This window comes from Macrosteles quadrilineatus, unplaced genomic scaffold (assembly GCF_028750875.1).
Source record: "Macrosteles quadrilineatus isolate MER2022 unplaced genomic scaffold, UCM_ALF_1.0 Scaffold_6__1_contigs__length_79288215, whole genome shotgun sequence".
Lineage (NCBI taxonomy): Eukaryota > Metazoa > Arthropoda > Insecta > Hemiptera > Cicadellidae > Macrosteles > Macrosteles quadrilineatus.
The window spans coordinates 59,801,402-59,828,287 of record NW_026542599.1 but is presented as its reverse complement, the minus strand read 5'-3'; the positions used below and the strand labels follow the sequence as shown (position 1 = coordinate 59,828,287).

The 26,886-nt window shown below is 38.0% G+C and overlaps 1 protein-coding gene across 1 annotated transcript in view; it reads right to left on the bottom strand.

Moving 5' to 3' along the window:
* The window catches only part of LOC128996642 (kinesin-like protein KIF21A), a 153,964-nt gene that overhangs the window by 126,229 nt on the left and 849 nt on the right, over positions 1 to 26,886 (bottom strand). The window lies entirely within an intron of this gene.

Sequence of the window (26,886 nt, the reverse complement as noted above, 5' to 3'; positions counted from 1 at the left end):
TTGGCAAGCGGCCAGGAGAAACTTGATCAGAGCTAGGGAATTGGTCCGGAGGAAGCACAATCGTGGCAGAGTAGACAACCCTTTCCAGGTGGGGGATTTGGTGTTTTGTAAAGCTCATCCAGCCAGTTCGGCTGTGGACAAGAGAGCTGCAAAGTTGTGTCATCGGTGGTCAGGTCCCCACCGCATCCTGAGGTTTTTGACGCCTGTCACGGCGGAGCTTGGAGATCCGCGGACTGGAAAAGTGTTCCGGAGGGCGCACATTTCTCATCTCAAGCCCTTCCGCGGAACTCTTCCGTAGGCAATTTTCTTTCCTCTTGTGTCTGGGTGGGAAGTGCACTGGGCCAGAGAACCTGATCACTTCTCCTGTCCCCTGTGTTCTGCGAAGGAATTTCCCTCACAAAATTTTCCAGCTCTGGCCAGAGCAAACCCTGGGGGTGAGTTTTCCCCTCAGTTTGGAAGTCCCTTGGCGTTCCCCACCACAGACACTTGAGTTGTCTTTCAGGTCAATCTCTTTTCAGGAAGTGGGGGAGAGGCTTGTTTGTTTGTCCCTTTTGGAGAGGAGTGTCCTCTTTTGGGGAGGGAGGTTGAGCCGTGACTATTTCCACCGGGCGAATGTCACGACTCATGATCAATGGTTCAAGTGTTTTTTTTTTATAGTAGGCTAGTTCAGTGTTTCGTTGTCACTCCACGGCCCCCCGAACAAGGCTGTGGGTTTTGTTCTTATTACTCCGACCGCGAAGTGTCAGAGGTTGCGAGCCGTCGGATTTGAGTACTTCACTGAAGATTTTTATCCTTTTAAATCTTCCTTTTTTTTGGATAATAAATGTGCCTTTTAAGTTTTATTCTTGGCCGTTTGTGAGAACTTTCTTTATGGAGTAACTTTAGTACGCCCCGCGCGCCTTTTGGGGCCCGTGAGGAGGAAAATGACTGACCATCTTCAGCGGAGAGGAATGTTGCGACTAGGCTGGCGCTGCATATTGGCCCCCTCTCCGCCCTGCCTCTTCTCTCCTCCGGTGCTGTCCGCCCAGCTTCATGGCCCTCCGGTGTCACACCCTTGAAGACTGTTACCGCAAGTTACCGACTAATTGTTATTTATCTAATTGTTATATATATTGCTGTTGCCGAATGGACTTTAAGATTTTTAACATTTGTTGACTATTTATAAGCACAGCAGCCTATTGTTATTTATTTCAAATTTTATTCTACTGTTGCCTAATCATCCGATTTTTAAAATCTCTCCACTGTATTTAATTTTTGGGGCCCCTAGTTAATTGTTAACTTTTCAGATATTTATTAAAAGAGTCATCATATTTTATTATTGTTATAGTTTGTTAATTTTGGTAATTTCCTTTTATTAAATGTTAAATTTTTACTAAATCCTTCTGATTTTCTGAATGATTAAAATAAATAATTGTAAGTCAGCAGCTTAAACGGGTACCTAAATTTATTTAAGGTTTATTGAGAGTATTTAATTCATGTATTGTTGTTGATTATTGTTGTTGTTTATTCTTTTAAATGGTTAATTACAGCTCGTTTCTCTCAAATGGCGTGTTGTTCTTGAACCTCCATCCATGGTTCTCATTTTGTTAAGTAATGTTTTGTGAGCCGCTTCTCGGGCCTGCGCATGGATCACGCTTCCATTTCGTTAGTCTGGGGGCAGGCTCGAGGACATGGTTCAGCACTACTTGTATTATTTTGTATTGTATTACACAATCGAAGATTTTTCCAATGATTGAAAGCATGTATGACAATTATCTCATGAACCTATGATGATCTGTCTAGAATAATATGATAAAATATAGGGAAAAGGTGTTAAAAAGGCAGACACCAACCCGTAAAATAGATATAAGATAGTTCAATAAGAAACAATTGTAAGAGTTATTGTCATCAAATTATTTTCCACTGATTTCGTAATGGAACTTTATATTGCAACACATGACATTATAAAGAAGAAAATCAATTTTAAAATCAGAAAATAACATTGCAAATACTTCTTTTGGACAATTCAGTCACTCCCAATTAAATATGTGTTGTTTAAAATACAGTTTTAAAATTAACAGCTGTTTTATTAAAAAGTATTATACACATGGCCAAAATGTAAACAAATCTGTGGAGGGATCTTTAAAGGCTTCTGGGGCAGAGCCCTAAACGAATTTACTTCATTTTTCTTTTGATAACTCATCTACAGACCAAGACCTTTCTTTGGACACCTCTACCATGTTTCTACGCCCATCCGTTCTCTCAAATTAGTGGAGACAAAGTTTCCAATTAAATATTTAGATTCCTCCCATGTTAATCTTATGGGAGAAAACCCAACTTTGATGGAAGATCCTGCCCAAACTAATAAAGATATCAAAAAACGAAAAACACTTTGCAAAACTACAGATCAGGGCAATTGTTTTGACACTTTAATAATCAAAATCGGTCCAAAAATGAGGGAGGAGTTTTGTTCACAAAAATCGGCTTAGCGTATTATATATATAGATAGATGACTCATTATAAAAACCTCATCTTTGGACCCTGAATTCAACCACATAATAAAGAGGGGACAACTCATAGTTCTGTGATTGAACAATCCCTTATGATTTGCCCGATCACACGGGCCTCAAAGGTCTGAGCGTAGAACCACAGGCATGGGGTGGAATGTATCAACCAAAACATGAAGTGAGCCGGTGCGGTAAAAAATTAACTCGACTGACACGTTTTAGTGATGAATCGGAACACGGACCTAAGAACATCACATTACCGAGTGAGTCCCCGACTCGCCTCAAATAGTCTACTATAAAATATGATAGCGTAATGTCAACTGTAAGTACAGTTAATTAAATGTACTTATTCATAACACTAACACAGGACACAGACGTTATGTTACGTTGAAATACCGTTGAAGATCCAAACCAACAATAAATATAGTAGTGTCCCTAAGCCCCAGCACGTGTGCCGTAACTGAGTTAACTTTCCGTGTCTCGATTAGTTACGTTTAAGTGCCACTAATTGTACAGATCCTGCGTTAGCGTGTCCTGTGTTTTAAACTTAGCAGCGGCATGAGTATGTAGCGATTGAAGCCGATACTGCAAGTAGACTTATCATATTTCTGTAAAATCTGAGACTTAATTCTGTGAGCGTCCAGTGTTTGAGTGCGGTTGTACGTGTTATGTATATGTTATGTATATGTAATTATGTACGTGCATTTCTTTCTTATTTCAGGGTTAATATTGCAGTGTATCCTTTACTCATCGTTCAGAAGAAGTTGGATAAATTGTAGAAATGACGTACAGTAGATCGTTTGATTAGTCTTGTTGGTTTAAAGTGAAACACAGTGAAGTCACTCACAGTTAGGACATAAAATGCATCAAACTGTCTTAAGTCAAAGTTATAAATACTAGCAAGACACTGGCTTAAAGTTAGTTTTTTTCTAAATCTTCTACAGAAAACAAACACTAGACAATCTTCTCCACACGCTATCTGACCCAGTTGACATAATCGCAGTGCTGCAAAAGGAAACTCGTAGAATGGTCCTTCGAGCCGGATCGATGACCATCGCTCGCTATAAACCAGCCATGCTGCCGTGCGATCGTAATTCAGACTTGCATCTTACATCTCACTCCTGCTGTGGAGGTAGGTGGCTTCCTACAGCGGCGAAACTAAGGGCTTCCCAGATAAGATGATTTTCCGATGTGTTAGAGTATAAGGAGATGTTATACTTGCATATTGGTACAACAATCTGTTTATAGAAAAAATGTTAAGGTCATTTATAAGCACTGCTTTGTGGGTTTTTATCTACCTTTGCGTAAAATTATAGCTATTTTGCAGTTGTTGAAGTTACACTTAACTTACACAGTCAACTACCTCCTCCGAAATTACAGATACCTGCTGAATCTAATACATGTTCAATGAAACGATGGCCGCAATCATCTAGACTACTACTGTACTCCTTTAGATATATTATCACCGAATGCGTAAAACAGTTGTTCATTATTTCGCATCAGGTTCACAAAATATGAACGTTTTTGGATAAAGCAGAAGAATCTGATACAGATCATAGATGACTAGCGTTCATTTTTTCTTGACAATGTCACCCATCAAATTGAAAGTACTTTAACCAGATTAAAAGGTTACACATCCCTGAATTCAAACTTTGAGAATCGAGATAGAATACTTTAAGATCTCTTTAATCTACCAAAATGTACAAGTATCAAACTACCAAAATTGAAAAGTATCTTATCTTTAACGTTTTACAGTTGTTGTTTCGCCACGTTACCTCAACAGCTTTCAGTTTAGTGGTTAGCTAAGTACCAATGAATGACAGGATGTTGTTGGCATATTGCCTGTCACAAAGCCGACCGAGAATGAATAGCTGGTGTGAATGCATCGCAACAGCTAGCAATCATCTATTTCACCTTGGGCATTCTCTGGCCATATTTGGTAGCTTGAGCCAGTGTTGAAGGTGGAAAACCAGGTAAGAATTTTGGTTATTTACCAGATGGACACAAAAGGTTGAATAATAGGAGAGTACACTCTTATGGTTAATGATTGTATAATGTTAGCACTTTGTAAACAAAGTAGTTAAAATATTTATGTTTTAAAATTTCGATTCTGGGCAAAGTTTTAAAGGTTCGAAACAGGGCCAATGCAATTTAACTTAATAATTTATTACACAAACGGTACAAATATAACATTATCATACGCTCAGCCTACTTTCATCTCCAGTTAAATAAAATAATAATTGGATTAAATAGATATAAATTTAAATAAATACTATGCTTGGCCTTTGGTACAGTACTAACAAGCGTGTAAAATAGTCACACAAATTATTTCAATCATGCTAAGTCATCTCCTATTTATATGTAAACCTTGAATTAAAATAAGCCTTTATTTGAGACCAAGTACCAGATTCTATTATCACGCATTTAAGGAATAATAAACAGAATTTGATTGTTTTGCTTCTTCGTTGAGCACCGTCAATCGCAGCAAACCAGGAACACAGCAAACATTTGAACAGTCCAATCATAATTTTCGACAACCACGAATTCTTCAAATGAAACACACCTTACACCTTCCACTTTTCAATTCTCTAATTGGCCGCTGCCCTTTACCTTCCCATTTCTCACCATTAGCAATCACAAAATATGTTGATTGGCCTATAATCACTCCACTCGCCGTCATGCTCTTTAACCTATCCCACTAACCCAGTAATTATCTGCCGTCCTTGCGTGTCTAGAAAGGGAAAAATCGCGTTCCGAACAAAACGGCACAACCCGGCGTGAAGCCACTATTTCATAGCCGATAAAAACGCGATTGTGCGCAAAGTAGGCCTAGGATACCGGCCAGATGGCTAAATGAGTTATACCGGTCGTAAAACCTTAGGAGTCACACAAGGGTGCGCACTAGAGCCGATGCTGTTTCCAACATAACTCTAAGTACTTTATCAATATTTACTTGTAAGAGCGACAAATCTCTCTTTCTGACTTACGAAGTTTAGCTCAAACTACACAGTACACCCAAGTACTGTACCACTACTTTGTAAATTTAAAATTCCAATCGTTAAAATAGACAGTGGCATTCTTCAAGTGGGGAACACTAGGTTTGAAGTTGTTTCCAAATAGTCAATTATCGTTATAACACCATCACCAGCACATTCCTGAAGAGTTTTCAGCGTTGAAAGATATTTGCGTTCGCACAGGGGAGTGCACTAGGCCCGATGTTGTGTCTGGCATATCTCTCCGGAGCAATACCACGCACAGCGCAGATGTATCCACGGCTGGGTGGCGCAACTGACTGAACGCCAGAAGCTCCTAGTTTCCCAAAGTCGCACGATCTGCTCTCTGCGTGACCGAGGTACAAGCCCCACTAACCATATTGCCCTTAATTGATAGCGAGAATTAGACAATTACCTATAGAATTACGTCAGCCGTATTGATCTTGTTAGATAAGTTTGTGAGAACGTGGGAATTTCCTCGTGTAATTAATTGGTTGTAATTAATCGAATCTGTGGCCGTAGTAGATGTCTTGTTCTACAGAGACCTAAAGAATCTGAAAACTCTTTTTTGAAAACTTTTTTTGCCAAAATCGTATCAGTCACCTCTAACCTCACTTATTATTTCCAAACACACAATAACCGTGCAACAATATGAAGAATCTCGTGGTTAACCAAATGAAAACTCCCTTAGTGAACAAAAAAGAACTTTCAATAGGTTGTAAAAATTGGAGCATCATTGTGACGTTTTGAGGGATACTTCTAGATATTCGGGATATTCGGTAGCTGGAAACTACTTGTGAAAACGATAATTTGCAAAAAGATAAGTTTTACTAACTATGTGTCCATCACCGCTCCAGACCAGTAGGTCTATGGTGACGGATTGTCGAAATACATTTAAACTCCCTTAGCAATACAGTGAAACCTCGTTAGTACGAACCTCGGTAAAAAGAATTCCTCAATAAGACACATTTTTAAAATCCCCTTCAAACTTCCATAACGGGTAATGCTAAAAACACCTCTATAAAGCGTAGTAATAAGCCTAGGTTAAAAACTCCCCCCTAAGAAGAATTTGTTTGTGACAAGGGGCTAGGACTGATTAACCTCTATAACGAATATCCTCTGCATAAAACCTCTACAAGACGAATACACAGCCTCTATAAGACGAATTTCTCATGATCTTAACCTCCATAGTACGAAGTTTTCAAAGCAAAAAGAAGATTGTCTCAACATGAAATCCTCACTCCATCCCTCTTCCTCCCCAGTCATTATTTGGCACGTGCCACAGAGAGGAGAAACCTCTATAAGACGAATAACGACAGTATTAAACCTCGATAAAACTAAACTTTTTACTCCTACCTCGATTATACGAATTTTCCCCTACCCCTTGAAAATCGTCTTAAAGGTTCGACATACAATTCGCAAACGACCACGGTCCCGACTCCGGATGCCGCCAAGGGATACACCACAGACTAGTCAAATGTTGATTGATGCTCTGGGTTAAACAACGGCCTATCTATAATTGACTGAGCATGTCTCGCTGATTTATACCTGCAATTGTGGGAGTACAGAGTACAGTGCCCCCGCTGCCTAGTAACTGGACTGGGGACTCAATGGCTGATGATTGGACATTTGAATGCCCAACATCTACGGGATTTTGTAAAGTATTCAGCATTAAAACACTTTGATTATAGAAAAGGTGGATTTTAATTGTGGTGTGATAACTATTTAAAAACAACTATTGAGGCTTTCCTCTTTACACGTAGCCTATTTAATTTTACCAGGGTGGGTAGCTGCAATATCCTTATATATACGTGAAGGCGATTTCTACGAAACACTACTAGTACTCCTCCGAATAATGGACGGATTTTTACAAACGATGTGACAAAATTAAGTATTTTATGTGTAGACGCCTCCTTTCACAAATTCCTGTAATGAAAGTCCTCGGGGTTTGCCCCACAGGCCATCAAAATCCCAATGCATTTCTTGTGAAGACAACCTTGTGTCTACTTAAACAGACAAATAATTTGTATTAATTGCATAATAAAACAGCTGTTCATAGTAAACACATAATACACACAAGTTTCAGAGTGAGTTCGTTTTCAGTTTCGATAACTGGAGTGGAGTGATTGATTACCTTTTAAGTCACGACTGTTATTTGTTTTGAAATAACACCTGTAATAGGTACTTTGCAATAGCTCGAATTCGTGCAACAGGTGCACTATTTTTTACTATTTCAGCTACTATCCATAGTATCCATATATCTATGATTATTATATGGTTGGTTATGGTTAGGTTAGGATAAAAGGTTTGTTTAGCAAGTTTTCTGAAAAAAAAAAAATGATTTCAAAATCTAGTAAACAAATCGAAAAAGTTTTGCAATCATTCGTCTTTTTCAGCTACTTGGTCGATTTATTTGCCAAAACATCTTTAGATTCGGTTAGGTCAGGTGAGGTTATGATAAAAAATTTCGTAGAAAGTTTTCTGAAAACAACTGGTTTCAGAACCTGGGAAGAAACCATAAAGTTTTTTTTATTAATTTGCACATTGGCCCTATTTTATAAATGAGTCACTCAACGCTAATATCTGTATATCTTTCCATCACATAAAACAACTTTATCAAAATAGCTGAATTCTTTTACAAAATTAAATTATCAACGTAACGATTACATGAGGTATAAATGTCCTTAGTCCAATACCGAGTTTTTTTCAATTCATCCTTAATCCATGGTCCTAATACTAATATAAGCAGCTTCCAAGTTAAGATCCAAGTAAATCACTAGAAATTAACCTGTGATTTATCAACCATTATTACACCATAATACCAATAGCTCTATATACTCCTGATATATAATGCCATATCTCTATAATAATACTGACAAGAAGTCGTCCAGTGGTCGAAAACTCGACCAAAAATATCTAATGTAACAGTCAAAGCTAATGTACATACTTCTCTATTTTCACCAAACACTGTAAATAAAACATGGTGTGATTGGAATTTCTTCTATTTGTTTTGATTTTCTGTTTATATTTCGTTGTTATTTCGTCACCAGCATGGCAACCCATAAGGCCCATGTTATTTTATTTTTATTTTAAATTCATTTGGTGTGCTTATTTTTGAGCCTATTTTAATTTATAAAGGGATTCTGCATATCTACAGGAAAAGATCTTTCTAACAGTATGCAAGGATTTTCCCTACGAAGCACACGAGCTAAGAAAAAGGTTTTAAAGAAACATGCTTGCCTATTAATATATAGTTTATATTTCCACCCAGCACATCCGAAAATACAAGATTAAATACTAAAGGCGACTGTAAATTTTCAAATTATCTAACTCCAACAAGCCTAGAACCTTGCTGAAGCTAAATGCTTGAAAGTGACCTCAGAACCCGTCCTATTAACGACTGCAGTCTTTAGTAAGTTGTTTGTTTTGGAGAGGTACAAAAAGTTGTCGCCAAATGATCTGAAGTCTTTTAATGGTGACGTCACGATTGAAACCACGTCTTGATTTGACGTTCAAACTGTTGTGGAATTCTAAACATCGAACTTCTACAACTGCAACAGGTATCTATGGGTTTTAAACGCGAGTGTTTACAACGCAAGACGATTTTTGGCAACACAATGTTTATGGTTAGGATTTTTTCTTGAGTTGTTTTTCCATCAGTATATTGTTTAAGACCAATGTCGCAGGCTATGGGCAAGATCGAACACGATGAAGACTTCTGATCTTGTAATCAATGCACGCCTTCTGTCGTGAAGATCCGAGTTCAAATCCCGCTAATCGCCAATGGCTTTAATTGCGATATTTTAATGCTTTGACACAGTGGTTCGGAGCCCAACTTAAGCCAAAATTTCAAAATCAATTGGAAAAGATATGTCTTGTAGGCGGGAACTGTATCTGTCTGTACTTCCCTTCACCGGACAATCCATTCCAATTTTCTACTATAAAATTATGTGCTTTTTTGCAGGCGTATCATCCGATTGATAATGAAGGTATTGACGAAATTCAAATGGCCAAAGTGTACTGGTATGTACGGTATACAATACCAATACAGTATGAACATAGGCAAAACAGTGGTGGATGTAGTGATAAGATACCTGGTCCAGACCCAGCTACCATTTACTAATGAGATACTAACTGTGTTCGGTTGGACTGCATTTGCAACTCATCCAAAATGTCTTCACAAGTTAGCCTCGGAGACGGGCAGTTTCCGACAGAGATTCGTTCACTTATGCTCCCGTCACCAATTAACTAGTTTAACTACATCCAGACGGACATAAGTGCTCAGTTCTCCACTTCCTGTTATTGTTCCCGCTCTTCTCTGTGAAAGGATTCACGGTTATGTGAAAGCGACTTCAAAAAGAGCTGAACCGCTCGATCACATCTGCTTGTATCACCAATCGCCACATTGTTTCATAGATTCGGAAAGAAGAAAAGAAAGTTATTTACATTTCATACATTTACAATCAATACACAAAATTGTCTGACGTTTCAGGGAGGTACTGGTATTTAAAATAGATAAAGCTTTACACGCCAGTTAGTACCTCCTTCAGTAAACAAAACTTTAACAAATGCAATAGCAAAAGGAACAAACTAATCTAATGCTCCAGTTTTACACAGTCCCAAGGTTGTAGGCCTACCTGTTACATACTAAGCTTCAACCATATTTTACGTCTAACAGACATATTTTACATATTCAGGGAAAGTCTTGGCGGACGGACGATAGTTCTTGACCCCAATACATGCGACATCTACCTTACGTGAGATGAAACTATAATCCTTACTTGGCAACTGGCCACTCACTCCCATCATTGTATATGTACTAGGAATTATCTCAAAATCACTAGGATAACGGTCTTTAAGATGTCAGGGCGTAGATCTCATCCGTAACTATTTGATACGCGATTAAAAAATATTAGTCGTGATGATATTCATTATTTTTGAGGCTGCAACGACACCTACGTATTTTAAGCTACGTAAGGTGGGAGCAGGGTGAAGTTGGATGATCAGTGTAGATGCATACTTTTAATACTTTTCAATGAAATGGCGACCATACCAAGTAGGTATTTTAAGCCTGGTATGAATGGAGATGAGTGTATGATGAGTGGCGCGATCTTGTAGTCTTGTTAGTGACTAAGGCCGACATATTCTAGACACAGCTGTTAATTAATAGCCCATACAGCTAACGGCAACTAAGGGGCCTACAGTTTATAGTGGAGTCCGACCCACATTTTTGCCTACTACGTCGACTTGTCTAAAATTCGACTGCCCTACGGCAGAGGAATAGGTAAAGACGAAGAGGGGAGGGGAGAGGGGAACCATGAAGTCTAGACTGAATCGGTAATAGGGGAGCAACAGGTGAAGCGAATGCCAATATGTCACGGGGAAGGTCCACTCGCTCACTGTACCACCTTCGTCTACCATTGAGGACAGAGCTTGGCTACAAGATGAAACTGTTGAAAACACCAATAAGTTACGTTGCTCGAAAGGCGGGGCTCAAATCCACAATAACTAGTGGTTTTAACTAGGGTTTGTGACCCATTGGTTCGGAGCCCAACAAAATTGCAAGTCCTTCAGTATCTCATCAAGATGCCTTAGGGTCAAGAAGAGGGCGACTACTATTTGTCGCATAAAAATGAAGGAGATATAAATGAGGTTAGGTAGAATTGGTTCTGGTAGGTAAGATTATCTTAGGTAAGGGTTCTTTTAGATTTAAGTTGGGTTGGGAAAGAGTGCCTAGGTCCAGAGTCGATACCTCAACCACAAGTTTGTTGTGCTTACTGTAATTCTGATGACAATGGTCACATCGGCACATGTAAGGTTTGGTTCGTTCCCTTGTAAGTAAAACTGACTAATTTTTCCAAATAAATATACCACTGTGAGAATACTCTAAAAACAAAGAAGAGGAATACTAGAAAGTTCTGAAAGTTTTCCGTCAACGTCTTAACAGAGAATCAAAATTGCAGAGAGAAAGATTAGGTCCCTAGGATCATGATAATTGTACAATTCACAGATTGAGGTTTATGACAACAATATTGTAGCATTGATTATGAATGTAATTATGAATGGACTATTTTGAGGTGTACACGTTCCACTGCCACTCAAAGGGGAAAATAGGTTGCTATGGTGTGTTGCATAGTGGTTAAGGGAGAGACAGGTTCAATCCCAGGCATATAAAAATTAGTTTTAGAACGATCCCCATTTAAAGCGGCATTTCCTTCATTCACAATACCATTGGCGAAGGTACTAAAAAATGTTGTGTTGAGTTTAAGAACAAAATAACTCCATTAAAAGTCATGAGCCAACGCTAACGCAACATACACCAGTTTAGACAACCAAATGCCTTGGCGACAAGGACCATACCGGCGTTGGTAAAAGCAATTTCAAGGCCTTGGCCAGTACATGTTCGCAGTGGTGGTGAATTAGGAATTAATCGTAGCCGGCTCCTGCTGCGCTATAATCACAGGCCATTAGATGACATCAGCCTATTTGCCAGGATTTACCTCAGGAGCAAACAGGTGTGTTCAGTGTTACCAACTGTTACCGTACCAAATATGGGAAATTTTCGAGTGCATGTGGGGTAAACTCGGGTTTGATTTGTGTTAAACCGTGTTAAACGGCGTGGGAAGTTGCCAATGTACATCTTTTGCAATTTTACCATAGTAATGAGTTTGATACACGGAAACCCCTGAAAAGATACATCTGAAAGTGCAATAAATTACCACCAACAAAATATATTATCCTTCGCTTTTGACAATCGTTGCGTAACGACTGATAAAATATACAAAAACTCATGCTCATTCTATTGTAGATAAAAAAAATTATAAACCTCAATGCAAAATTGCAGCACAGGGAACAAGGTATGTCATTGACGAATAGTGACCAATGTTTGGAAAGATCGATAAACTCCTGTTAAATATAGACAACCTGTTGAACAGCTGAATACAAGCTCTGACAAGTCAATTAGACAACGTTGCTACTCAACCAATGAGCAATTACTGATAATCTGACAGTTCGCTGACATTTCTTATCAGTATTGTACAATACACTACCAATTTATCTAGATAGCCCAGTTAACTGGACCTACAATTCTGAATATCTGAATACAACTATGGCAAGTCAATTAGACAACGTTGCACTCAATCATTGAGAAATTACTGAAATCTGTTTAGTTCAATTAAATATCTTATCAATATTCTACAAAACACTGGAAATATCTTCAGGTTACCTAATGAACCTGAATTACTAAATATCTGACACGTCAACTGATGCTTGAATTCTGACAACACGACGTTGCTACTTCATCAAGTGATCAATGACCAATTAATTGCGAATGATTTGATAAGAGTTCGCTGACGTGTCTTATCAAAATTGTACACGACGTAATCAATATTATTCGATGACAAAGTAGAACTAATAACTGAGTTTTTATTGACAGTTTAAAACAGGCCTTTATCAGATTTTTATCTCCCCTACCTACACATGGTATTTGGACGTTTTGGTCCCCTCTGAACATAAAAAGGTGGTTTTCGAAGTGTTGTCTATTCGTGTGTGGGTATGTACATGGCTACAGACTACACATATGATCCAATTTTGATTAAATTGGAAGTTAATCCTTGGTATCACCACTCACCAAGAGTTTTTCTTATACGACCCCATAAAATAACTCGGGAATTTAGATTTTCACACAAAATCTTCGAATGATTTTGAGTATACTATTGTCCATTTAATTCCAAACAAAATGGTACAACCCCCAACTCTGTGAAAAATACAGTTTGAAGGTTATTGCATTTTTTTTCAATATCCCCAATAAAACCTATAGTTACTTATCACTTACCTATTACAGGGTGGCTAGTTTATTTCCATTATAAAATTCAAGACTAATTCCAGACTTTTCAAGACTAATTCCAAATTTTTCAAGACTAGTTTTTTCAACAATTAGTGCGTGTTGATACCAAAATGTATCGATTCTCGATTCTTGATACCGATACCAATTTTTATAGCTTAACCAAATTTTCTGAATAATACTACACCAACCCCTGTCTTTGTCATAAAGTAGTATTATGATAATGTGGTGTTTTCAAGTAAAGAAATAATGCAGCAATAAAAAAATTCTAACTAGCAAATTTTTTTTTTTATATCATGAAATCTTCCACGTACCGTACGTTTAGACATCATCATTGACTAGAGCGGTTACAGAAACGTGATCGCCGTCGTCCACGATCACGGCAAAATCATGAACATTTCCCGCGGCCTTGTAGACATCAATGACATCAACGTCGTCTCCCGCTGTCTCAGAAACGTCATCGTCATCGTCCGCGATCGCGGCAAAATCATGAACATTTCCCGCGGCCGTGTAGACATCATCGTCGTCTCCCGCGGTCATGGAAACGTCATCGTTGTCTCCCGCGGTCACGGAAACGTCATCGTCATCTCCCGCGGTCACGGAAACATCATCGTCATCTCACGCGGTCACGGAAACGTTATCGTCATCGTCCGCGATCGCGACAAACTCATGAACATTACCCGCGGCCGTGTAGATATCATCGTCGTCTCCCGCGGTCACGGAAACGTCATCGTTATCTCCCGCGGTCACGGAAACGTCATCGTCGTCGTCCGCGATCGTGACAAAATCATGATCATTTCCCGCGGCCTCGTCCGCGATCGCGGCAAAATCATAAACATTTCCCGCGGCCGTGTAAACATCATCGTCGTCTCCCGCGGTCACGGAAACGTCATCGTCATCTCCCGCGGTCACGGAAACGTCATCGTTATCTCCCGCGGTCACGGAAACGTCATCGTCGTCGTCCACGATCGCGGCAAAATCATGAACATTTCCCGCGGCCGTGTAGACATCATCGTCGTCTCCCGCGGTCATGGAAACGTCATCGTCAGCGATCGTGACAAAATCATGAATATTTCCCGCGGCCGAGCAGATATCATCGTCGTCTCCCGCGGTCACGGAAACGTCATCGTCGTCTCCCGCTGTCACGGAAACGTCATCACATCTCCCGCGGTCTCCCACGGTCACGGAAACGTCATCGTCGTCGTCCGCGATCGTGACAAAATCATGAACATTTCCCGCGGCCGAGCAGATATCATCGTCGTCTCCCGCGGTCACGGAAACGTCATCGTAGTCTCCCGCTGTAACAGAAACGTCATCGTCGTCTCTCGTGGTTTCGGAAACGTCATCGTCGTCGTCCACTATCGCGGCAAAATCGTGAACATTTCCCGAGGCCGTGTAGACATCATCATTGGCTTTTGCGGTTACGTAAACGCAAGACGACGATCGCGGCAAAATCATGAAAATTCCCGACTTTGAAATCAAATTTAAGACTAAATCCCGACTTTCAAGACCATTTTGAAATTCAATACTAATTCCCGACTTTCCCGATTTTCCCGACTACTAGACACCCTGCTATTATAATAAGGGTTGACAAGCTAATGTGAGAAAGTATTCGTACGTTTACCGATACCTTTGATTTTTATTTTCCGTTTATATAAGAGTGACATTTTAAACAAGTAAATCACAAACTATCTACATGAAAACTCCAAACCCCTGCGGTTTTTGTCAATATACTTAATTCATACCATCAACTGAATAGCAGTAATTTTGGGTATTATTTTTACACAGAACACTTTCTGACATATACGATACTAAAATCATACATTAAATCGCGATACAGAAGTAGTTTTACGATTTTACAGGCTACGTATATAGGCCTAGATTATATGGCATAAGATGAGAATGTGCAGAAGAAAGATAAAAAAAATATCAGAGATGAATGTCTCTTCTCTATTCTGTGGTATAGATTCTACCAATAGAATTTCAAATATTCAAAATGAAGAGCACGTGATATTGTAAGTTCAAAATCAAAACAATAACAAAGACAGGTAAGGTACTATGAGGGGAGGATGGACGATTCATTCAATCCATAGCAGGAAGTACAGGGCGCGGTCAACGTTGTACGCCGTAGCTTACCTTGGTAGACCGGTACAGTAGCAGCTGTACTACCACAGTAGTAGGCCTACTTATGTCCAATGGATGGATTATTTATTTGGGAGAAAAACATTTTCAATTGATAAAAATAGGGAGTAATTCTACCTATTTTTCAATCGGATTGGACGCTTAATTGCAAATTTTAGTTCCCTCCTTTGCTTCGGTAGTTACAATCTAAAAAATATAGGCTACAACAATTGGATAGTTCCCACTTCCCAGGCAACTGGCGTTGGAAAATGTTTCTGTTGTTTGGAAAAACAACTAAACAAAAACAACGTTGAAATTACAGAACAGAAAAAAACTAAATTTTTCAAGGTGATTCAACTAAAATCGTAATCAACAGTCGAATGTATTTTCAATTGGGATTAGATTTGTAGATATTTTGCATCATTACGATTTTGGAGGCAGTAGTCCTGGTCGTATTAGTTCTAGTAGAAAACCTTTTTAAAATTGCTGTTTAGGGGATTGTTTCATCTTTATAGTATTTTTAGTAGATCCAAAATAAATTTTTTCAGCAGGAGTAGCCTATATACAGTAATTGTCTTAGGAGTACACAATGATTAGTCTATAAGGAGTATGATCTAAAGGAGAGAGTTCAATCTAATTAAATATATGTATAATGTTATTAGACCACTGAATACATCATTCTCAAGGAGATATAATTGTCCCATGGACATTGGGAGTACCTATTCTAATGCGAGTAAGAAGCAGATGGATCAAACGCAAATTAGTTCACACTCAAATCAAAGATCATCTTGCGCCAAAAACTGGGACATCGCCTAGAGCCAACAGTAACAGGTGGCAACACAACCTTCACTGGTATCTCAGCTGATAAGAGCGGTGTCTCAGAGATAACAACAGCTGATAGTCCGGCATGTCTCTAGTCTCTGCCAGAGACAAATTACAACTGAACAATTTGTTATCTCGGACAGCCAATCTGTGCGGATATCCTTGCGAGTCACAGTTCTCTCTCTTGTATGGTTTCGTTTCCGATACTGTTTGTTTCGTAATACAATACACTACTGTAACCACCACTACTGTGTTAAACCATAGTTTAAACTCGTATGCATCAGCGGACCCTATATTGAGTTAAGTAGGTACCTTATCTTTGTAGGGCAATAACCAATGGGAAACGAAGCAAGTGCCGTTCTATTCTTTGCCGTGGGGATTATATAAACTGTCAAAACGGCCCTGCACTCATAACCAATAACATATAATAACCAATAAGCAATAACCTCAATTTGAGGCAAGGCAAAAGCTTGACATGAATATTTTGTTCGTCAGTAAAGTTTACAGAATAAATTTGAGTCTCATGGTTTCGTGTTTTTCTGGCAGTATTTGTCTAAGGTTTAGCAGGCCCGCGCTTTGCGTGTGTCGCGCTCGAGATAGTCCAGGAGCTGAGGGGGGTTGAGCATGCATGAAAGTAGTACGCAATGTTATTGCTGATTATTGTAATATGGACTGTGGTGATCAAAATTACGTATGTCGCCTATTTCAAAAGTGGTCGATAAGGTGGGGGGGAGGGGGCAAACATGGCGGTTTGCGCTATGCGTTAAAACACTGATAGTTCGAAAACGGTAAAAGATAGATCATCGGTTAAAACGTCGTTGTAATCCTAAAAATGTGGACAACAATAATGGTCATTGGGTCCGAGGTCGTATCTCTATAAATAAACAAGGTATTGTATAAAATATGTAAAAATGGACTTTTCGTGTAGATTTTTTACCGAAAGTAGAATTAATTTGTGAGTGTCGCAAAGAAGTAATATCAAATATCTTTGCTGATAGTTGTAATATGGACTGTGGTGATACAAAATACGCATGTCGCCTACTTTTCAGGTGGTCGAGAACTTGGGGGGAGGGGGGCAAAGATGGCGGAACGCGCTATACATCGAAATGACTGGAGCTCGAGAACGGTACGAGATAGGACATCGGTTAAAACGTAGTTTTAATCCAAAAAATATTACCAATAGAAAAGGTCATTGGGTAAAACGTCGTATCTTAACTAATAAAAAAGTTATAACAATAATAAGTTTAACAAAATCTACATCGTACAGCTATTTTTTTCGAAAATCGTATGGATTGTTGATAAATAATAGTGTAATTACTTAATTACTCGGCTAAATATTAACTAGATGCATTTTCTTATAAGAAAAAAATATATTATTACGAATACACTTGGTTTAAAATGTAAAACACGGCCTCCAAACGCCTTGGGGTTCGTCCGTTAGGTTGCGTTATAATTGCTGCTGTTTTTAAAATAACGATTGCTTGTATTTTGTATTTCATTATACACTGAGTATATAAATGAAATAATGATAAATAAATAATAAAACAAATAAGATAATAATTAAATATGAAATATAATATATAGTAGTTTAATTCCATTGTAAATATAAACACCATAAACTTTAAATTTCTTGACCACTCTCATGCATTAATTATATATAGATGTATATACATACATTTGTATCAAAGAAAATATTTACAATTTTTTATTTGTATTACAGGTGCTAAGAGAAATTAAAAAGGTACCTATTTCAATTCAACAAATAATATGAACAACCAGTGTAATTGTTATGGATAGAATGAAGAGATTTGCCGTATTTTTTAATATAAGGTATTTACTTTTGTAGTAATGTTTTTTATTTCATATAACTGTATTAAATAAGAATCTGTTACATAATCATATTGTAATAACCTTCAACATTATAATAATTAAAATTGGATTTGTAGTGGTAGTCTGTATTATGCATTTGATTGCGGCGAAACCCCAAGTATTATATGTAGTTTGGAGGCCGTGTTTTACATTTTAAACCAAGTGTATTCGTAATAATATTTTTTTTTCTTATAAGAAAATGCATCTAGTTAATATTTAGCCGAGTAATTAAGTAATTACACTATTATTTATCAACAATCCATACGATTTTCGAAAAAAATAGCTGTACGATGTAGATTTTGTTAAACTTATTATTGTTATAACTTTTTTATTAGTTAAGATACGACGTTTTACCCAATGACCTTTTCTATTGGTAATATTTTTTGGATCAAAACTACGTTTTAACCGATGTCCTATCTCGTACCGTTCTCAAGCTACAGTCATTTCGATGTATAGCGCGTTCCGCCATCTTTGCCCCCCTCCCCCCAAGTTCTCGACCACCTGAAAAGTAGGCGACATGCGTATTTTGTATCACCACAGTCCATATTACAACTATCAGCAAAGATATTTGATATTACTTCTTTGCGACACTCACAAATTAATTCTACTTTCGGTAAAAAATCTACACGAAAAGTCCATTTTTACATATTTTATACAATAACTTGTTTATTTATAGAGATACGACCTCGGACCCAATGACCATTATTGTTGTCCACATTTTTAGGATTACAACGACGTTTTAACCGATGTTCTATCTTTTACCGTTTTCGAACTATCAGCGTTTTAACGCATAGCGCAAACCGCCATGTTTGCCCCCTCCCCCCCACCTTATCGACCACTTTTGAAATAGGCGACATACGTAATTTTGATCACCACAGTCCATATTACAATAATCAGCAATAACATTGCGTACTACTTTCATGCATGCTCAACCTCCCTCAGCTCCTGGACTAAGAGATCGATGGTCGCGCTATGGACCGGGAGATAATTGTGTCCCCTCCCCCCTTAAATGGGTGAATTTTTCTCCTCCACCCCTTACTTGACCTCTTATAACCTAAGTGGCCCCATTTAGTGTAATAACATTATCAAGCATGAACCAAAATCATGTAAGACATTTAACATCTACACGTATTCCAACAGTTTACTTATTACAACTCTCTAGCCTAAAATTAATAATGATTAGACAAAACCAAAGCAAGATGACAATTATTTGAGGCATAGGTAATCATATTATTAGACAACACTAAACAACAGTGGGATGAAAATTCTTTCTGGACAAAACCAAAGTAAGATGACAATTAATTATTTTCAACACAATCATATTATTAGACAAAATCAAGTATGATGACAAACATGTGAAGCAAATATAAGTCCACAGTAAAGTAACTTGATCTTGGCAGGAACAAAACCCAAGTGCAACACTTGAGCAGGGTTTATCAAGGAGTTGCAGTGGCGTAATCAATGTTCTCAGCATACATCAGTAACCCAATCCAACAGGTATCAGTAGCTTGGAAGTATCCGAGTATCAGCTTCAGATATCATGGGAACAGGTGAAATACCAAGGTATTATATGGAACATGTAAAGCTCCAACAGTTACTGATCTCTAAGAGACGTCCCATGTTAATGCGAGATTGTGCAGCTGCTCTCAAAACAAGCTTTTTAGCTTTTTAAGTTGGGTATACAAGCTATGATAAATTGTAACGATCTGATTGGCCAATTTGTAGTACCGATAAATCGAGAGATTGCTAGCCGGTCAACACGCTACGATCAATTGTTTCAACAATTTCTTGTCAAAAAGTCAGTATTCTGCTGTTGAGTGCCATTGACCCCAGAAAAGAGTTTGCCTTAACAACAGGTCACTGGGTAAAATCGTTGCAATAAATGCGTGGCTTGTCTAGGTTACACGTTCCAACTTATCGTTCCAATTCCCAGAAATTGATGCCAGCCGGCATCAATCATCCGATCCAATCCCAATTCGATAAATCGCTCCAATGTGCGATGTATAAACAGTACGATAAATTAGAACAATTTGTAATTTTCGGTAAATTGTCACGATATATCGTAGTGTGGGATACCAGGCAAGGTTGCAGGTAAGGTAGGTACAATAGATACTCCAACAGATATTTGACCTAGACCTAACTTAAAACCTGTCAGATTGTGTCACCTATCTCAGAAAAAGTGTTGGTCAAATGTTACATTGTCCCTAAAGGTAGTTATGGTAGCTGGGGCAGGTTTAAGGGTTTTCAACCTTGACTTGTGACGCCCTACTGCCAGGTACATCGATGAATTAAGCAACCTCACTCAAAACGTTGATAGCTTGGATGTTCTCATGATCAGGTATCATAAGAACAGGTGTTATATCAGTCACAGGTCCAGGTATGGAACAGTAACACCTTGAAAAGGTGCTGAACCTTGACCCGGGACATCCTACAACCTCACTCAAAAACGTTGATAGCTTAGATGTTCTCATGATCAGGTATCATAAGAACAGGTGTGATATCAGTCACAACAGGGTATGGAACAGGGGTTAGGGTATGGAACAGTAACACCTTGAAATAAAAGGTGCTGAACCTTGACCCGGGACAACCTACTGTACCATTAGATTTTTCACCTTTTTTAGAACAAGTGTTAATCACATGATCTTTTATTATTGAGCTATGCAATATACAAGTCACAGGTAGAGGTAGAGGTACTGACGGGCACTCCTTAAATATGTGCTGAACCTGGACCTGTGACCAATCTACTATCAGGTTAAGTGCAACCTCTCTTACAGTAGGTACCTGTTACCATAGTGTCTCACAAAGTGTTGGCAGCATGGTAACATCACATGATTATCATTGGAACAGGTGATATACCAGTCACAGGTCCAGGTTCGGAACAGGTACTCCTTGAACAGGTGCTAAACCTTGACCTGTGACAACCTACGATTAGATTGCGCCACCTCACAGTTACAATGACCGATAAAGTTGATTTGTGGAGAAAGTTTCACTAATTGTAGTAGTTAAGGACAGGGTGTGTAGTCAATGAGAGAATGTGATGTTAATTATCTTGTCCTTGGATAGAGAGTGTTTTAATGATTATTTATACAGAAGGTGAATGTGAAATTTAAATCTTTGTTAACGTCCATCGTGCAGTTCTTTCTAACTTCCAAAATACTTGGCTAAGTAGTGTTTGTGGGGAGGCAAGCAAAATTTTTCAGATGATTTTGTTGAACAATTTTTTTCTGAATTTGTGTGTACGGTACCTATGCCTAAAATGTGGGTTGTGGTATTCACCTGATAACGAACAATGAAAGAATGAAAAAGATTTTTCCACCATGAGATTCATAAATAATTTGACAAAGTAGACCTAAGTTTAGAATGAGGTTTAAATATGAGAAACCTTATTTAGGATAAAACTTTTAGGCCTAGACACTGAATTCTCTATAGGAACTAGGCCCAAACAGTTCCACAGTTTAAATCATTGACTAAATTATATTATAGGCTAGGCAATGTAAACTTATTGAGTTTTAGCCACCTGATCACATTTCAATACTAAAAATAAACGGTACAGCTTTCTGACACATATTTTCTCCCAAAACCTTCTCAACAACCTCTGGGCAAGCGATGTGAATATAACTAGGTCTATGATAAATAATAGGTAAAATCAAAAAAGTTGCATTGGCTTTTGAAAACTCAATTGTAGGTAAATAGTTCCAAAGATTAAAATGTAGGTCTATGATAAAAATAAAATACCCTAAAACATTTGTCTAACTTATTGCATTTTTTTCTACACCCTGTAGGGACAAGAAGGTAGTTGAATCGTAATTTTTACAGCAATAGAGGTTTGACTATGGTGTTAAGAATTATAAGGACCTAGGTGGTACCTACTAATTTAAATTAAAATCAGTTTTTTCTTAAAACGCGAATTTTTGTTATTTTATGGGTATTTTTTAGGTGAAAATAACAAAAGTTATAGGCCTAATAGCCTATAACTATAGTGAATCCGTGGATTAGTTTAGTTATGTTTGGTTTTCCTGCTTTAAATTAAGTTTAAGTTAATAAATGTAGAATAAATAAAGAGTTAAAATGGTATCAACTTTCTTTCTTTTGTATTAGTTTATTTTTCAAAATTGTTTCCATAGTAACTAAAGTCAAAACATTAAGAAAATAAACTCAGCTGCTCTTATAGATATTGCTTTAGCAACACTCCCACATCTAGTTGTTCTGGGCCCCTTTATTCTTTACTGGACGATAGAGTATGTAGTGAAACTCTTCATTGGCTTTATATCTGCATTTTCCCAAGTCTTGGTAACACGCTGGGACTAATTCTCTGAGTTTCATGATCCACAAGTTGATCTTGTCTCTTCTCAAGCTGTCCTTCTTCTTGTGAGTGCCTCGTATTCGTCTGTCATCTAAAGGCCGACAATGAGAAGAGGAGGTAGCTCTGACAGATTCGATAGGGATTTTCTCATTTTGGGGATATAGAAGTACAGTCTTGCTTCGATTCTGTGAGGAGCCTATCACAAGCAGCTGACCATAGACAGAGTTGACTGAGGTCATGGCTTGTTCTTCCAGTGAGACGTTGTTGCTTGAACCATTTGAAGTGATGATTTCTGGTACCACATCTACTTCCTCTTCACCGGCTGGTATCAGATTGAAAGTCACACAATTTATAGAACTTATCTGTGTTTCCTCGTTGTCATCTATCAATTCCTGATGAATAGAACTTGAGCTTTCATGAGGTAATGATTTATCCTCAGCAATTGTCAGCGACTCAGCTTCAACTACGTCATTTTCAAGTAATTTAGATCCGACATCTTTGTCATCACTAGTATTGAGGCTGTGATCGGGAATTGGTAAAATCCATATTGGAAGTTGAACGCAGTAATTTGGAATGGATGACGGTAAAGATGATCCAGGTTCAGTTGTCTGTTGATGAGCAGCTCGGAACCTATCTAATATTACTGAGATTTGAGCTTCGACCTCGTCGTAGTCCATCAAGGTATTAGTAAGTTCATCCTCTGTGAAGATCTCACTCGTTGATCCATAATGAGTTATAGGTTCGGAGTCCAGTCGTTCTTGAATGTCCACCACGCTCTCCACAAAGCTAGTCAAAGTTTGTAATCTTGTTTCAAGTTGTAGCTCCATGAATTCCGTGGTGTTCAATAGTGTAGTTGTATCCTTTATATAAGTCTTCAGTTGCAGTAAGGCAGATTTTAACCGAAGGTCCCATCTTGAAGTCATTTTTGGTTATTCTTGAAGGTGAAGTTCAAAGTTGTAAGTTAAAGTTGTAAAAGGTTTGAGTAAAGAAGTTAAGTTTAGAAAGTTGTAAAAATGTAAAGCAGGAAACCACGCTCTGCTACCATATAGTGAATCCGTGGATTAGTTTAGTTATGTTTGGTTTTCCTGCTTTAAATTAAGTTTAAGTTAATAAATGTAGAATAAATAAAGAGTTAAAATGGTATCAACTTTCTTTCTTTTGTATTAGTTTATTTTTCAAAATTGTTTCCATAGTAACTAAAGTCAAAACATTAAGAAAATAAACTCAGCTGCTCTTATAGATATTGCTTTAGCAACAATTGCTAAAGCAATATCTATAAGAGCAGCTGAGTTTATTTTCTTAATGTTTTGACTTTAGTTACTATGGAAACAATTTTGATAAATAAACTAATACTAAAGAAAGAAAGTTGATACAACTCTTTATTTATTCTACATTTATTAACTTAAAACTTAATTTAAAGCAGGAAAACCAAACATAATTAAACTAATCCACGGATTCACTATATGGTAGCAGAGCGTGGTTTCCTGCTTTAACTTTTTACAACTTTCTAAACTTAACTTCTTTACTCAAACCTTTTACAACTTTAACTTACAACTTTGAACTTCACCTTCAAGAATAACCAAAAATGACTTCAAGATGGGACCTTCGGTTGAAATCTGCCTTACTGCAACTGAAGACTTATATAAAGGATACAACTACACTATTGAACACCACGGAATTCATGGAGCTACAACTTGAAACAAGATTACAAACTTTGACTAGCTTTGTGGAGAGCGTGGTGGACATTCAAGAACGACTGGACTCCGAACCTATAACTCATTATGGATCAACGAGTGAGATCTTCACAGAGGATGAACTTACTAATACCTTGATGGACTACGACGAGGTCGAAGCTCAAATCTCAGTAATATTAGATAGGTTCCGAGCTGCTCATCAACAGACAACTGAACCTGGATCATCTTTACCGTCATCCATTCCAAATTACTGCGTTCAACTTCCAATATGGATTTTACCAATTCCCGATCACAGCCTCAATACTAGTGATGACAAAGATGTCGGATCTAAATTACTTGAAAATGACGTAGTTGAAGCTGAGTCGCTGACAATTGCTGAGGATAAATCATTACCTCATGAAAGCTCAAGTTCTATTCATCAGGAATTGATAGATGACAACGAGGAAACACAGATAAGTTCTATAAATTGTGTGACTTTCAATCTGATACCAGCCGGTGAAGAGGAAGTAGATGTGGTACCAGAAATCATCACTTTAAATGGTTCAAGCAACAACGTCTCACTGGAAGAACAAGCCATGACCTCAGTCAACTCTGTCTATGGTCAGCTGCTTGTGATAGGCTCCTCACAGAATCGAAGCAAGACTGTACTTCTATATCCCCAAAATGAGAAAATCCCTATCGAATCTGTCAGAGCTACCTCCTCTTCTCATTGTCGGCCTTTAGATGACAAACGAATACGAGGCACTCACAAGAAGAAGGACAGCTTGAGAAGAGACAAGATCAACTTGTGGATCATGAAACTCAGAGAATTAGTCCCAGCGTGTTACCAAGACTTGGGAAAATGCAGATATAAAGCCAATGAAGAGTTTCACTACATACTCTATCGTCCAGTAAAGAATAAAGGGGCCCAGAACAACTAGATGTGGGAGTGTTGCTAAAGCAATATCTATAAGAGCAGCTGAGTTTATTTTCTTAATGTTTTGACTTTAGTTACTATGGAAACAATTTTGATAAATAAACTAATACTAAAGAAAGAAAGTTGATACAACTCTTTATTTATTCTACATTTATTAACTTAAAACTTAATTTAAAGCAGGAAAACCAAACATAATTAAACTAATCCACGGATTCACTATAATAACTTCATTTTTACGGAAATGGGGTTTGTACCATTTTGTTCAGAATTTAAAGGATGATAACATACTAAATTTTTTATCAAAACCGTTCAGGCCATACCACTTTTTGGGTTCAGGGGGACCCAAATAGGATATATCCACTGAAAACTCAAATTCGAAAATTTTGATGAAAACAATGCTAGCCTACTTTCTCCATACAGTACCTATGTTAGTAGGGGGAGATGGTGTACATCTTAATTTAAGTGATCTTTAATGTTGCGTTATAGAAACTAGTTTCTAGACTAGTTGGAGTCATTTTCAGGCTAGTACTTAGGCTTACAGATGACATGAAACGAGATGACATCTAACTAGCCTGAAGATGACTCCGGTGTTGAGTGTCAGCTCATCAGCTATCTATGCCCTTAGAAGACTCAGGGAAATCACTAACGAAGAAACCACCAAGATGGCTTACCATGGAATCTTCGCTTCACACCTGAAATTTGGCCTAATTGCATGGGGAAGTGCCAGCGAAAGCCTATTAAAAGAAATTCAAATCATTCAAAAGAAAGCAGCCAGAATCATAGACCAATCCCACTACCTTGAACACTGCAAGCCCCTTTTCATAAAACAGCAAATCCTAACCTTAACCTCCCAATACATATTTGACACCATCAATTTCATAAAACAAAATCCGCCTGAAACCAGACAAACATGCCACAACCACAACACCAGATCAAAATCAAACTATAACACCCAACAAAACAGACTAAATAAAACCAACAAAACCCCCACTGCAATGGGAGCAAAACTCTACAACCTACTTCCACAACATCTCAAAACAATAAATAACACAAAAAAATTCACTGCTGCACTAAAAAACTACCTCCTTCAAAGACCATACTACACCATCAAGGAGTTCTATGAAGACCACAACTACTACATAGGGCTACTATAAGAAGAAGTGAGAAAGTAGTAAATGACGATTCTCCAGTCTCTACGACTGCGATGAAGAGGACGTATGTAAGATGTAAGATGTAAGTGTAAACTAGTTTCCATACAAAATTAAAGATCACATACATGCGGGTATGTGGAAACACCAATTTATAGTAACAATCAATGAGTAAATTAAAAGAACCAAAAATGTTCAAAATGCTTTAAAAAATACCTGAATAACTTAAGCCATCACAGGCCCTCCAAAAAGGTGGTCAGTGCATAATACAACAAATTTTCATGTAGGCTATCGAATGGATTAAATGCCGTCGGTTTGAAAACACTATAGTGACACACACTTCACTGTTCTTGGATACGTACCTAGAGGCCTTGTCCACTAGTGCAACGAATCCACACCAGGGAGTACCTATTGCTTACACAGTGCATGCCTATAAATATCCACAATTCGTGACCTCCTAGTAGCTGGATCAAAGCACAACGCCACCGTCCCAGTCAATGTTTCATTCTTTAGTTAAGTTAGCTATGTAGCAATTTAAGTAAATAAGTCAAAATACCTTTGGCCAAGTTGTTATATTTCTTGGTTACTTAATGGGTCCAAACAAATTTATTATTAGCTGGAAGTCCACTTACCCCGGGCGTACACTTACCCCACTTAACCTTATATATTCTTTGATTCAGGGACAATCTAA